Source organism: Saccopteryx leptura, chromosome 1 (assembly GCF_036850995.1).
Source record: "Saccopteryx leptura isolate mSacLep1 chromosome 1, mSacLep1_pri_phased_curated, whole genome shotgun sequence".
In the NCBI taxonomy this organism is placed as follows: domain Eukaryota; kingdom Metazoa; phylum Chordata; class Mammalia; order Chiroptera; family Emballonuridae; genus Saccopteryx; species Saccopteryx leptura.
Window position 1 is genome coordinate 176489918 of NC_089503.1, and position 15147 is coordinate 176505064.

The following is a 15147-nucleotide window of genomic DNA, read 5'->3' on the forward strand; positions in this document are numbered from 1 at the left end:
CGAGATAGGAGTACAAAGAGGTGAAAGATGAAGCAGTTATGAAGACACAGACCAGGAACTCTTGGTGTTGAAATGGCACCAGGTTTTAGACTGATGGAGGCCAACTGGACCTCAGTTCAGCAACCTGGGTTCTTGAGTTCTAAGAAAGAACTCAGAGCCAAAACTCAAACTATAAGAGAAAGTTTAGTTAGAAAGCCACAGAGGTAGAGGAAGTGAGCAATAGAAGAAGCAGGCCCAGGAAACAAGTTACAGAGGCAAAAGAAGGGCCCTAGGAGTTTAGGAGAAAGAGAGGGGCAAGGGAAATGCGCCTGGAGGACGGGGTGGGGAAAGGTACGGGTGTGCTCCATACAGAGAGCCATGCTCAGAGCACAATTATTTTTAATGGCTGCATAATATTCTATCTTATGAATGTACCATAACCTACCCAACCAATTCTCTACTTGTGCTGGCTTACCAGTTGTAGAGGGCTCAGGTTACCACCCTAGGGCCTTTGCATGAGCTTTTTTCTCTCCAGGTGCCCACAGCCATCACCTTCAAATCTTTGCTCCAACATCACCCTCTCACAGAGGCCTCCCTGATCATCCTACTGAAAGGTAGAGTGTCATCTCCACCCCTGTCCCCATCTACCATCCCTGATTTTCTTTCTAACAAGCTGTATAATTATACCACACTGATTTTCCTATATCTTCAATCCCTTATTTTATTTATTGTCTGTCTGCTCTCAATGAGAATGTGAGTCCCATGGTGGCCAAGACTTTTGCTGTTTGGGTCAGTACCATGTTCCCAGTGCCTAGGACAGGGCTGGACTCCTGGTAGCTACTCATGGTAGCTACGCCAGGAGTACTGCTGAATGAGTCACTCAGGAGGCCTGCACTCTTCCATGAAATTCAGTAATGGAGGGCCCTAGGGCCAGAGAGGGTGTCAGAAGCTCACTGAGGGACATTGGGGACTCAGAAAGTCTACACATTTGGGGCAAGGACACTGAGAAAGGGCAGAAGGTGGGCATACTTACTAGATGGCATACTACAGCAGAACCAGGAAACATCTGCTTTGTCCTCAAGTTGGTTGTCTGAAGACAGGGTTGTCATTTCAAGATTCAGTCCCCTTGGGGTTAATGTGGAGGGAATAGCTTGATTACTGGGTGCTCCTAGGTGGGTGAAAGGGGACAGGAGAGTGCTGAGGAAGGTGACCCTGGCTTTCCCATTGTCTCCAGTGGAGTGCCAGGAGCCCGCAGGGTGGTGGCAGGAAGTATGTGGGGTCTGAAGGTGTGGGCAGACCCATCGCCATCACACACGAGCTGCAGGATCTTGGGCTGGTCATGTACAGTCTCAGAGCCTCAGTTTCCCCACCTGTAAATGGGAGAAAAGGTACATGAAGAGTAGATTATTGGGAAACTAATCAAGATAATGTATACAGAGCATCTAGAAAAGTGTCTGGCCCAGCATGGACACTCCTTCCTTCTCCAATAGGGCTGAAGAGGGTTTAATTAATTGCATTGTACCAAATCTCCATTCATGTGTATGAGAGCTAAGCCTCATAAGAACGTTTGTAACATGGATGTACATAAAGTTCTCTATTGGTCAAGTCCATGAAAAGACTTTGTAATGAAAGCCATATGTCTTGCATCCTAAGGGTTTTCATTGGCAGTCAGATGAAAACATGGCTGCATCTCCCTGCAGAGAAGTACAGATGAGTGTTGCTGGCTAGGCAGTTGAGGGACACCTCCTGTCTGTTTTATTGTATGATGAGACATACCATCAGGCCATAACTCAGGGCCTCTGACAGAGCCTCAGGTGTGAGAGTTGGGGGGTATTCTGGATCAGCAAGGGGGACAGACATGAAGGGCTTGTCAAAGAACTTGGTACAAATGAAACACCCACAGGGCATGTGGCAACCACTGCCTGTCCCCTCTGTCCCTGCACAGCACTCTATCTTTTCCGTTTCCTTTAGCCATCTGGGACAGATGGCCCTGATGCCGCTCTGAGTCAGGAGGCTCCCTGCTCAGTACATGGGTAGTCGTCAGACTCCTGAGCTCCTCTCCTCTCTGAAGTGACCTCTGTGTTAAAGAAACAATTATTTATACTTGTTAAAGATGATGAGGCAGGCCCTGGCCGGTTGGCTCAGCGGTAGAGCGTCGGCCTGGCGTGCGGGGGACCTGGGTTCGATTCCCGGCCAGGGCACATAGGAGAAGCGCCCATTTGCTTCTCCATCCCCCCCCCTTCCTCTCTGTCTCTCTCTTCCCCTCCCGCAGCCAAGGCTCCATTGGAGCAAAGATGGCCCGGGCAGGTGCTGGGGATGGCTCCTTGGCCTCTGCCCCAGGCGCTAGAGTGGCTCTGGTCTCGGCAGAGCGACGCCCCGGAGGGGCAGAGCATCGCCCCCTAGTGGGCAGAGCGTCGCCCCTGGTGGGCGTGCCGGGTGGATCCTGGTCGGGCGCATGCGGGAGTCTGTCTGACTGTCTCTCCCCGTTTCCAGCTTCAGAAAAATACAAAAAAAAAAAAAAAATAATAATAATGACGAGGCAGATTTTATTCAGGATCACTTTGATAGATATAGGGACCACTACCATAGAATTGTGCAGGGGAGGGAGACAGTCTCAAATCCACGTACAGCACAAGCAAGTGGGATTATATATAGCTAAGGAGCAGGGTGGGGGACAGTGTATGGAGAATTAATAAGAAATAATTAGTAAAATTGCATTAAAATGACTGAAATAACATGGGGATAATGGAGGGGGGGAGTTCTGGCCTATGTGCTCTAATAGGATTCTTGCTGAAGAGTGATTAGACATCATTGGGGGTGCGGTGGGGGTGAAGGATGAGGAATCTGATCAGGTAGTGAGTGGGGGGTTCTTACTAGAACTGGATTTTACCAGGAAGTGCACAGATGGGCGTAGGAGAAGGTTCAGGAAACTGACTAAAGTTTGGTTAAGCCGAGAATCCTTGTGACCCTCAGGCACTAGTTTCCCTCTGCACAGCCCGGGTCTAGAGCCCCATTACCAGATGTGGTGAGAATCTGAGACCAGTTCCTCTCCACGTCTATGATGGGCTGTACGAGTGTTGACTTGGAGTCTCGGAGTCTGAGGAGAGGAACCAGACAGGAGGCTTAAACCCCTCCTCAGACTGATGGTTGAGGATCTGCGGCTCTTCCTGCCCCTCCTCACTCCTCACTCCTGCTGGCTGTTCATGGAGATTTCCACCAAAGAGGGTCCCAGTAAAAACAAAGACATTGAAAACTCCAATTAGCCTCATGAGGTTATCTACTGGGAGCTCTGTTTAAAAGAAAAATTTGGCAAAAATAAATAAATAAATAAATAAAGTAACTGGTCAAGCAGGAAATGAAAACTGGACTAAAAAGAGTACTGGAAAGATTTTTTTTTTTTTTTTTTTTATCTGAAGCTGGAAACGGGGAGAGACAGTCAGACAGACTCCCGCATGCGCCTGACCGGGATCCACCCGGCGCGCCCACCAGGGGCGACGCTCTGACCACCAGGGGGCAATGCTCTGCCCCTCCCGGGCGTCGCTCTGCCGCTCTGCTGTGACCAGAGCCACTCTAGCGCCTGGGGCAGAGGCCAAGGAGCCATCCCAGCGCCCGGGCCATCTTTGCTCCAATGGAGCCTTGGCTGCGGGAGGGGAAGAGAGAGACAGAGAGGAAGGAGGGGGGGGGGGGTGGAGAAGCAAATGGGCGCTTCTCCTATGTGCCCTGGCCGGGAATCGAACCCGGGTCCCCCGCATGCCAGGCCGACGCTCTACCGCTGAGCCAACCGGCCAGGGCCTGGAAAGATTTTATATGGGTCTCAGTTCTGCCACATCTGCCTTCTAATGCACAGTTGAGCAGTGGCAGTAAAGATATCAACGGTGGTGCTGCTCACAGAGCATGCTCCGTAAGACGTAGATAAGCAGGTTAAATTTGTGACACCCCCCCCCCCCACACACACACACACTCATCACCCAGGGACTCCTTATGTGGTGGGAAAGTGAGTTTTGGTTAGCAAACCAATCACAGAACTTTAGAGACACTCTATTCCAGTCCTGAAGACTAAGGCTGCCTTTTGGAATCACCTGGGGAGTTTTAAAAACTTCTGATGCCAGGGGTGCTGCCCCCTGATGCTCAGGTTCCTTTTAGCTGAGGTACAGCTTGGAGTCAGTATATTAAAGGTCTCCCTAATCTGATATGCAGCCAAGTTTGGGGACCCCTCTCCTCTACATACAGGAATCTGAGGCCTGGAGAAGGGGGGGCTTGCCCAAGGCTTTGCCTTCTGACCTCCATCCCTTGGGCCCTGTTTCCTCACATATTACCCCATGTGCACCCTTGTACAATAAGCCAGGTAGGAGTCCTGGCAGCATGGATAAAGCGTCAACCCAGTGTAACAGAGGTCACAGGTTCGACTCCCAGTCAGAGCACCTATGAGAATCAATCATCAATCACACAATCAATGAATACACAACTAAATGGAACAGCTAAATGAAACTGAGTTAATGCCTCTCTCTCTCTTTCTCTCTCTCCCTCCCTTCCTCCCTCCCTCCTCAGGGAAATGACAGATTTTTGTCCCCATGAGGGCCCTAGCGCCCTAGGTGTGGCTCATTGGCATGCTAATTATCCAGCGGCATCACCTTGGGGGGCGGCTTCACAAGTACCTGTCAGCTGACCACTTCCTCCAGCCGCTTCTCCAAGGCTTCAAAAACTTTGAGGTAAGGTAATATGGCCCCAAGACCCTTTCATCCCATCAGTGCCTTTCATCTAAGCCTTTTCAAATGCCGTGAAAAGTTTCAACTACTAAAGAACCCCAGGAAGAAGGTGGGAGGCAAGTACCACTTTCCCCATTTCCCTGCCAGCAAAACTGAGGCTTCTGGGAGAAGCTCTCAGGTGCCCCAGCTCAGCCCTCTAGTCCCTCTTGAGATAAATCAGTTGACAGAAACCTGCAGGGGCTGAAAGAAACCCCACTGAGAGTCTTCTAGAAAGAGGTGCTGCTGGACCAGACAGTTGCTCCTGTGTTGATGCCATTCTGTAATCTCCTGCATCTCCTCACCTTTGCAACCTCCAGAGCTCACACTTGGCTTTTTTTTTTCTGCCCATTGATTTGAGAGAAAGAGAGAGAAAGAGAGAGAGAGAGAGAGAGAGGCATTAACTCATAGTTTCATTTAGCTGTTCCATTTAGTTGTGTACTCATTGATTGTGTGATTGATAATTGATTCTCATAGGAGCCCTGACTGGGGGTCAAACCCGCAATCTCTGTTACACTGGGTTGACGCTTTATCCATGCTGCCAGGACTCCCACCTGGCTTCTTTGTACAACCACCGCTTGTGCCGCCACCATTTGAGCTGGTCCCAGAGTTCAGCGCACACTTGGGGCCCTGCCCACACGGAGCTCACAGGCCAGATGGGAGCCAAGATGAGCACACCTGGAAAACACTGAAGTTGCAAAGCAGTGCGAGGGATGTGACAGACTGTAGCATGGGTGCCTGCCAGGGGCCAGGCCAGGTGGAGGCCATGGAGGGTGAGGGCGTATGGACAGAGCCAAAGAGAGCACTTAGGTCCCTCCACCTCCCTCAAGCTGCAGCACCACCAAGAATGTGGTGAAGATCAAGGAGACGCTCCCCGGGCAGTGTTCTGCAACATGTTCTTTACCACACATGCACGAACATTGTCCTGGGCTAGCCAGCTTTCAAAGCCTTCTCATAAGTGAGCTCCTCTGCTCCTCAAAGGCACATGCTACAGAGGAGAAAACCCAAGCTCAAAGAGTTATTTCCCTGAGGTTGAGATCCAATAACTGATAAGGAACCAAAGTGAAGACAGACTCAAGAATCTGCACCCTGCCTGTCTGTGTTGGAGACTTGACTCAGAGAGGGTGGGAAAACTGCCTGAGCCCACGCAGCATGCCAGAGCACTACGTGTTTATTCGGAATGAAACATTCACTGAGTGTCTGTGATAGGTACCAGATACCGGTGCTGGGGGAGCGGGGACCAAGTTGGAGCCAGCTGCTGACAGTCTCCCAGGGAAGGAGACAGTGACACAGATCCAGTCCGGTGCGACGGTGTAACAGGCAGGAGGGCAGGGCAGGCAGTGTCCCACGGAAGACTCTGACTTGGTCTTGGGGGGTCAGGGCTCCTTTTGGGTGTTCACACCCACCGTGCTATGTGGGACAGAACCACAAGACATCACACTAATGTCAGAAACTTTGGCAACTGGGTGGGAAGGAGGGAGTCACTCCAATGGGGCTCCAAGGAGGGAGTCACTCCAATGGGGCTGTGTCCGGCTCCAGGATGTGGACTGACACCCAGGCCCAGTTCAATAACAGTTGTAGGGTTAAAACAGGGAGAAGCCTCTTATAGCCTGAGACAGATGCTCCCCAAACAGCCTCAGTCAGCCCCTCTCCATCCCACCCTGGAAGACTCCACCCCTTCAGCCCTTAGACTCAAGGTGCCTCATGTACCCCCAAGTAAGACCACCAATCACGCTCTCCCCTCAACTTCATGTCTTTGGGACGTGCCAGGAAGCAGAGGCATATGCACTCAGATTTCTATTTTATTTTTATTTTATTTTTTATTTTTCCGAAGTTAGAAGTGGGGAGGCAGATGGACAGACTCGCACATGTGCCCGACCGGGATCCACCTGGCATGTCCATCAGGGGGCGATGCTCTGCCCATCTGGGGCATTGCTCCATTGCAACTGAAGCCATTCTAGCGCCTGAGGCAGAGGCCACGGAGCCATCCTCAGCAACCGGGCCAACTTTGCTCCAATGGAGCCTTGGCTGCGGGAGGGGAAGAGAGAGACAGAGAGGAAGGAGAGGGGGAAGGATGGAGAAGCAGATGGATACTTCTTCTGTGGGCCCTGGCCAGGAATTGAACCCAGGACTTCCATACGCCGGGCTGATGCTCTACCACTGAGCCAGCTGGCCAGGCTGCACTCAGATTTCTGATCCTCTCCTGATCTAAAGGCTTTCAAAACAGCTTTGGGTCAAGACAAAGGCTGTTATCAAGGCCCCAGCTGAGAACACATTCCACTCAGGCCTTTCCTGAAGTGAAATAAGTCACTTTCTTTTCCTACCCCCAAGCCAGCTTCAGATGCTTTCTAAGCAGGGCCGACTCCAGGAAAGTGGGGTCTTCCAGAACTGGAGCATCCTGGGCACATCCTGAGTCCTTCCAAACCTAGAACACATAGCAAATTTCAAGAGTTTAAGGATGATTGCTCTCCAGTAAATACAGATACAGTGTGAAGTTCCTCCCCCTTTCCCGACAGACACACACACAGACAGGATTATCAGCTGTGAGAGTTCTACCAACGAATCCATCTAATACCTACTGAGAGCCTATTGCCAATTTTATAGTGTGCTTGGCTCTAGAGGGAGAAAATAATATTCATATTCATGCCCACAAAGAAATTATATTCGCCTGACCTGTGGTGGCACAGTGGATAAAGCGTCGACCTGGAAATGCTGAGGTCACCGGTTTGAAACCCTGGGCTTGCCTAGTCAAGGCACATATGGGAGTTGATGCTTCCAGCTCCTCCCCCCCTTCTCTCTCTCTCTCTCTCTCTCTCTCTGTCTCTCCCTCTCCTCTCTAAAATGAATTAAAAAAATAAAATAAAATAAAAAAGAAATTATATTCAGTTAGGGAAACAAGATCAGTTTCATATACATGAAATTTATATTTATATATATACATACATACCACACACACCCTCACATATACATGTATGTATGGATACATGGAAAGATAGCAGCTGCCCTCATATTTATTTATGGGTCTTTTCTTTTTTCCAGTGGTTTATGTTCGATTTCTACAGAAACAAGGGTAGACGTGAAATGACCGGGTGGGGGGACGCAGACTGTGAGGGAGGGTAGCTGGGGGCAGGACCTGAGAGAGAAAGCTGTGATTTACAGGGGAGGAGGACTTGAACCAGGTTGTGCAAGGTGGGTGGGACCAAGAATCAGGAGGAGGGACCAAGTAAGCCTTGAGTAGGAGCAGTAGTGGACTGGTAGGGTTTGAGAGGTGAGGGGATGGCCTAAAGGGGGAGCACAGCCCTGGGTTTGGTCAGAGGGTCATTTGATTCTAATGACCTCAAGCCTCCTGCATCCATTTCCTCTTCCAGTCACCCCTCACCCCATGGAAGGATGGGAGAAAAGGCCCCTTGGAAACACATGTGCAAAGGCCACGTGGGCAGAGGGCCACACAGGGACCTCCAGGCTGAGCAGGGCCTGGTAACTCCTCCATTAGGCCTACAGGAGACAACATGGAGGACTTGCAACAGGTGTTCAGGCTGCTGTGAACCAAAGGTAGTCTTCACTACTCTAGAAATTTTCGGGGGTGGGTTCCTCAGCTCTGTACCATTGGGAGAGGAACTCTGTAACCCCCACCCCCTTCTTCCCAGGGCCCAGGACCAAGAGTCCAGGAGCCAGGGGTGGGTTCCCCCAGCCATGTGCACCCCAAAGCACACCCCATCCCCGATAGGGCTGCCCCAAGCACTGTGTCCCTGTGGTTGCAACTTGGAGCCTCTCCTCCCAGACTTACAAGAACTTGTACAGGACAGTGGAGGAGAAGACAGCGACCTCCTGGGTGAAGGATAGTTGGCTGGATTTGATTCTGGTTCTGTATTTTGGCAAGAATAATTCATGGGTGATTTGTATTTGTACAAGACCGTAATGATTCACTTCTTCATTTATCAGCAGAATACCTCTTTTTTTTTTCCAACTCAGCGAGAGGATGGGAGGCAGAGAGACAGACTCCTGCATGCGCCTCAACCGGGATCCTCTGGGCAAGCTCACTAGGGGGTGATGCTCTGCCCATCTAGGGTGCTGCTGTTGCTCAGCAATCAAGCTCTTCCCAGTGCTTGAGGTTGAGGCCATGGAGCCATCCTCAGCACCCGGGGCCAACTCGCTCTAATTGAGCCATGGCTGCAGGAAGGGCAGAGAGAGTGAAAAGCAAGAAGAGGAGGGGTAGAGAAGCAGATGGGCACTGCTTCTGTGTGCCCTGACCAGGAATCAAACTTGGTACATCCACACACCAGGCCAATGCTCTATCACTGAGCCAACCGGCCAGGACCCAGCAGAATATCTCTATAAGGAGAAAGTTTTCTTTATCAACAGTTTACCCGGAGTTACAGTCATACAGAAAAGGCAAGATGATTACTTGCTTCCTTCTCTTTGTTTATCACAATAAAGGGTTTGTTCCCTAGAAACCTCCCAGAGGGAATCAATTTTTGTTTTTTAATAATCATTATGACATAATGGGTTTTAACATATTTGATGTGTTTCAGTCTATTGCTTTTATTATTTTTATTGATCCTCAAGTTGTCTTGTTCGGCCAGTGGGAGCCTCTTCAGATTATTTCTTGAGAGTGCCACCTAAGTAGCATGTAATAATTCTGTCATTTTCAGATACGACTAGTCCAGACTTTCCAGTTCTCACATATGACTAAATATTCCAGACCAGGTACAGTGCCTGGTGTGGAGCTGGCACTCGGTGTTACTTCCTCTTCCGACCACAGGGGTGCTGGTCGTCCATGAAAGCTAAATGCACAACTGCCTGAGAGACTGAAGCCATTCAATTAAAACCACCCATTTTACCGTACACTAAAATGTCTTAGAATCCATTTGAAGGTGCCTTATTATATTCTATGTGCATCAAGAGTCTGTGTTTGCTTGGACCAATCTAGGATGGTATTTTACCTGCACAGATGTCTCTCAGTGAGGCTTAGAATACCCAGCAAAAGACAATATTTTGGAAATACATGCTGGCTGGGACACAGAGTCCAGAACTGATCTTAAGTTACTCTGGGTATCTGTTAACACTTTAATAATAAATCATTCAGACGCAGAAAAGATCAGTATCAGCAGAAGCTGTGTTCTCCTGGCGCCTCACTCTTTACTCTTCCTTGTTCAGTGAGATATGTGAAATACATATAATTCAATACAATGTCACATCTCACCGAGAAAGTGAAGAGAACTTTAGAAGTGAAGTTTCATTATATAGCCAGAGGAGAACAAGGTGACCAAAGGTGTCAAATGACAATGTTAAAGAAACTCGTAGTATCATAAACCTTCCACCATCAAGTGCTCACACACTGTCATTTTTGAACGAAGACCACTTATGAATGCTACAGTAACATTTCACATACAACTCTATAAGCCTATCTGGTATGAAAACGAGGTAACCATCTTGACGAACCCAAGTTCTTTTTAAACAATAAAAACAAGAGTCTAGAATTCAAATCTAGTGTTTGATTTGACACCAACTAAATACTTCTTTGTATCTACATATTAAAAATTATCAAGAAAAGAGTTATTTGCCAAGTGATGACATAAAGCTTTGCTGTTGTATGCGGTAGTTGTTGGCCATGGGTGGCTGTTTAAAAGTAAATCAATTACACTGAAATATAACAAAAAAACTCAGCTCCTCAGTAGTACTAGTCCCACTTAAGGTGCTCAATAAACACGTTCCAGAAAGAAGTCAAACAAATGTTGGGTTTGACGACCAAATATTCTGCTAGTTATCACCGTTGTTTATTTCAAGTGGGGAGACACAGACTGGGAAAATTTGTGGTTTTCTTTCTCTGAAGTTGGAAAGTTCCTTTAACTTTACTGGTTTGCTATGTGAAAAGGGGTTGCGAAAGGTTTTACACAGAGGGGTCTTTCCTACTCATAGGCTTGGGTGGAAATAATTGAAAGAAGAAAAGGAATTGTGAGAAACAACCTGTTGGGTTCAAAATCTATTTTGTGTTTGTTATTTAAATGTATATGGAGTTCACTAAACAACAACGCTTCTTAACATTTGTCACTTTCCTGGTGCATTAATACCTTTTCGTGGGGTGTTGTCTCTCAATCTCTCAAAACCCCTGGTTCTGAAATAAACTTCGGGGATTGAAGAGGACTGGGTAGGAGAAGAGAGGAAATCAAAGCGAGGCCAGGATCAAAGTGGCCAACAGCTCCAGGACCTCAAGGTGAAACAGAAACAGAGCCATCTACTCCCCTGGGCTGCCTTTCCTGGTTCTCTCTTTAATAAACAGCCAGGGCTCCCGAGCCAGGTCTTAGAGCAGCGCGGAGGGACTGACTTGAACAACAAAGATCTCTGGGGAAGAGAGTACTTAGCACTTAGAGAGGAAAGGGAGGTCTCCGTGAGATCTGGGGGAGTCAAGACTGTGGTGAGGATACAGAACAGAAGAGTGGCCCTGAGGGGTGAGGAGCTCTATTCTCCCCAGCCTGGGCTGCTCCAGGTAATACTTTATTTATTTATTTATTTATTTATTTATTTATTTATTTATTTATTGCAGAGACAGAGAGAGTTAGAGAGAGGGACAGATAGGGACAGACAGACAGGAAGGGAGAGATGAGAAACATCAATTCTTTGTTGCGGTTCTTTAGTTGTTCATTGATTGGTTTCTCATATGTGCCTTGACCAGGGGGCTACAGCAGACCAAGTGACCCCTTGCTCGAGCCAGCGACCTTGGGTCCAAGCTGGTGAGCCTTGCTCAAACTAGATGAGCCCGCGCTCAAGCTGGTGACCTCGGGGTCTTGAACCTGGGTCTCCGCGTCCTAGTCCGATGCCACCACCTGGTCAGGCAATACTTTATTTTTTTAAGCTTATTGCTTTTCTCTTGCATCTTTACTTACATTTACTGGTCTTCTCTCATTATACAGAAAGCATCTCTGAGGATTGTCTTCTACTATTTGACCTTGCCCTCCCATCGTGTCTATTTCAATGGGTGTTACTGACAGATCAAATATAAATAAGGGCCAAAAGCGAAACAAGTGGAGAGCCAGATCTCAGAGACTGGGTCTTCAGCCAGCCCCTGAACTTCACTTGGCTATTCTGAAACTGGTACACTGACTTACTTCAGTAGAAAAAAGTACTTATGGAGTCTATTTGAAATGTACTTCAATTTCAAGTATTATCTATTTGGGGAAAATAACTTGTAACACTTGTTTTTTTAGACATTGCTAAAGATTGGGCTCTATTTTTCAACTTGGAATATGGCTATAGAAGAATTAACAGCCCTGGCTGGATAGCTCAGTTGGTTAGAGCATCATCCCGAAATGCAAAGGTTGTGGGTTCGATCCCCGGTCAGGACACACACAGGTGCAGATTGATGTTTCTGTGTGTCTCTCCCTTCCTTCCTCTCTAAAATCAATAAATAAATTTAAAAAATAAAACAAAGAAGAATTAACAAATTATTCAATGTACATTTGTGGCAGCGTTCTTGAGTAAGGAATCTAGAAACTGCATTTAATGAAAACCACTTGTGATTTTATAGGTGTCTGTCAAACCAAAGACACGTGGGAAGTAACTTGAATTTGAGTGAGCATTCACATCAGAGCTTCCACAGAGACCCTGCAGAGGTTTATATCTTGCTAGCACTGGTCAATGAAAACCCCAAGAGCATGGGGAAATCCATTCCCTTGGGGAATTAATCTCTCTTTCCAGATTCAGGACATTGCATCCTCTCCTTCAGTTTTCTAAAATTAGTTTTTTAAAAAGAAAATTCAGATTTTACCCATTTTCCCACTTTTTTTTAATGTCCTTTTTTGCTTTCTAAGGACCCAACCCAAAATACTACATTGCTCTAAGTCTTCAAAAAAACTAGGTTTTAAAAGTGTACTTATAGCCCTGGCCAATTGGCTCAGTGGTAGAGCGTCAGCCTGGCGTGCAGGAGTCCTGGGTTTGATTCCCGGCCAGGGCACACAGGAGAGGCGCCCATCTGCTTCTCCATCCCTCCCCCTCTCCTTCCTCTCTGTCTCTCTCTTCCCTTCCTGCAGCCAAGGCTCCATTGGAGCAAAGTTGGCCTGGGCGCTGAGGATGGCTCCATGGCCTCTGCCTCAGGTGCTGGAATGGCCCTGGTTGCAACAGAGCAACACCCTAGATGGGTAGAGAATCGCCCCCTGGTGGGCATGCCGGGTGGATCCCGGTCGGGCGCATGCGGGAGTCTGTCTGACTGCCTCCCCGTTTCCAACTTCAGAAAAATACAAAAACAAACAAACAAAAAAAGTGTACTTATAGCCTGACTAGGCAGTGGTGCAGTGGATAGAGCATTGGAGTGGGAAGCAGAGGACACAGGTTTGAAACCCTAAGCTTGCCAGCTTGAGCTTAGGCTCATCTGGCTTGAGCGTGAGTTCATAGACATGACCCCATGGTCACTGGCTTAAAGCACAAGGTCGCTGGCCTGAGCAAGGGGTCACTCTCGCTCTGCTGTAGCGCCGTTCCCTCCCCCCACCCCGTCAAGGCACATATGAGAAAGCAATCATTGAACAACTAAAGTGCCGAAACATAGAATTGATGCTTATCATCTCTCTCCCTTTCTGTCTGTCCCTATCTGTCCCTCTCTCTGTCTCTCTCTCTGTCTCTGTCACACACACACACACACACACACACACACACACACACAAAGAAAAAAATGTACTTATAGCCTAACATGCAGTGGCACAGTGGATAGAGCATTGACCTGGAATGCTGAGGTTGCTGGTTTGAAACCTTGGGCTTGCCCGGTCAAGGCACATATGATAAGTAATCAGTGAACAACTAAAGGGAAGCAACTACGATCTCGCTTCCTGTCTTCCTCTCTCTCTGTCTTCCTCCCCATCTCTCGCTAAAATCAACAAATAAAATCTTTAAAATGTATACTTATAACCCTAATACAGGCACATGATTAAAAATAATAATAAAGCAGCAACAAAAGGAACAAAATAAAGAGTCCCTCTCCATCCCTTCTCTCCCAGTTCCAACCCTGAGTTTCTACTGAATCCTCACTAGGTTTATTTTTTAGGTACATACAAGCATATCCAATTAAAACTTCATTTTAAGCAAAAGGAGGACAGAATGGGGAAAGGCTGAACTCTTATTTGAAAGACAGAGGAAAGACTGTCGTGCATATACAGTGAGGTTGCTTTGTCAAACCATCCCCAGTGTCTGCCTATGACCAGGCACATCAGTTGTCTCTGCAGGTCCATTTTCCTGGCCTACTGCAAAATAGGCCCCCTTGGGCCCTCACCAGTGCACACATGCAGCAGAGGAAGGAGGCTTGGCCAGAGGACTTGGGAATTTTCACACAGGCTGGAGAATCCCCGTGATGCTCTCAGCCCTTGGTAGAGCTTCTGGGTTGCTGGGCCATCTCTGGTGGTTAAGCCTCAGCTGGCAGCCAGCAGCCTGCGAATCTCCGGTTTCCTCCTGGGGTGGGCTTCCTTGTCCCCCATAACTATAGCAGTAGGACCCGGGTCTGCCTAGGTCTTGCTCCATCACCACTGCCTGCAACTGGGAACCTAATGAGCCCGATGTGCCTGAAAGACCCCCCCCCCCACCTACCCACCTGAGGACTGAAGAGGATAGGGGCTTCATCTTCTTCCTGAGGTGGCAGGGGGCTCAGCAGTGAGCACGGAGTCGTGTCAGGAGGCCAGCTCAGCACAGTGGCTTTGCAGTCATTGGGTCCGTCTAGACGGTGGCCTATTTTCTCATCTATAACATTGGGACAGAAACACTTAATTCATAGGTACACACGTGAAGCACGGCCTAACACAGGGACACTTCAGAAATGGCTTTTGAGTTAATGAAAGAATGAATGAGCACAGAAAAATAGAGGGTCTGCCCTCCCATCCCATACACCTGCTGTAAATCCCTAACGATCAGGCATAGGAATAAGGGAGGAAGGCAGGAGAGAGAAAGTAAGAGAAACAGGGTTGGAGGGCAGGGGTACCCAGATGGAGGCACAGGCAGGGAATACTGTCAGGCTGCCTCTTAGAGCCTCCACGACTATATGCAGGGGTCTTGGGACACAGTCCCTGGCACCGCCACCCGACTGGGAGGAAATAAAGTGCAGAACTAACTCCTCCAGCAGCCCCAAGAACCCTTCCTGCTCTGACAGCTGGAATGTCCACTCAGGGTGAAAACATCCAAGCTCTTCTGAGGTTGTCTTATAGCATTCTAGAACAGATGGCCCAAGGAGGGGGACCCTGAAAGACCCTCCAGACAGAGAGCCAGCCCCCTTTGAGTCATGGACAGTGAATGGTCCTGGTGAAATCAGGGTTCACGTTCCAGGAGTGAGAAGATCTTGTCTTCCAAGCTCCTGAGGACAGGCACTGGACCAAGTGTTTCTCCTTATAGCAAGTGAATTCAGTGATAGCCAATTCAACACCATTCCTGGAGGGTCTAGCATGGTGCCTGATGC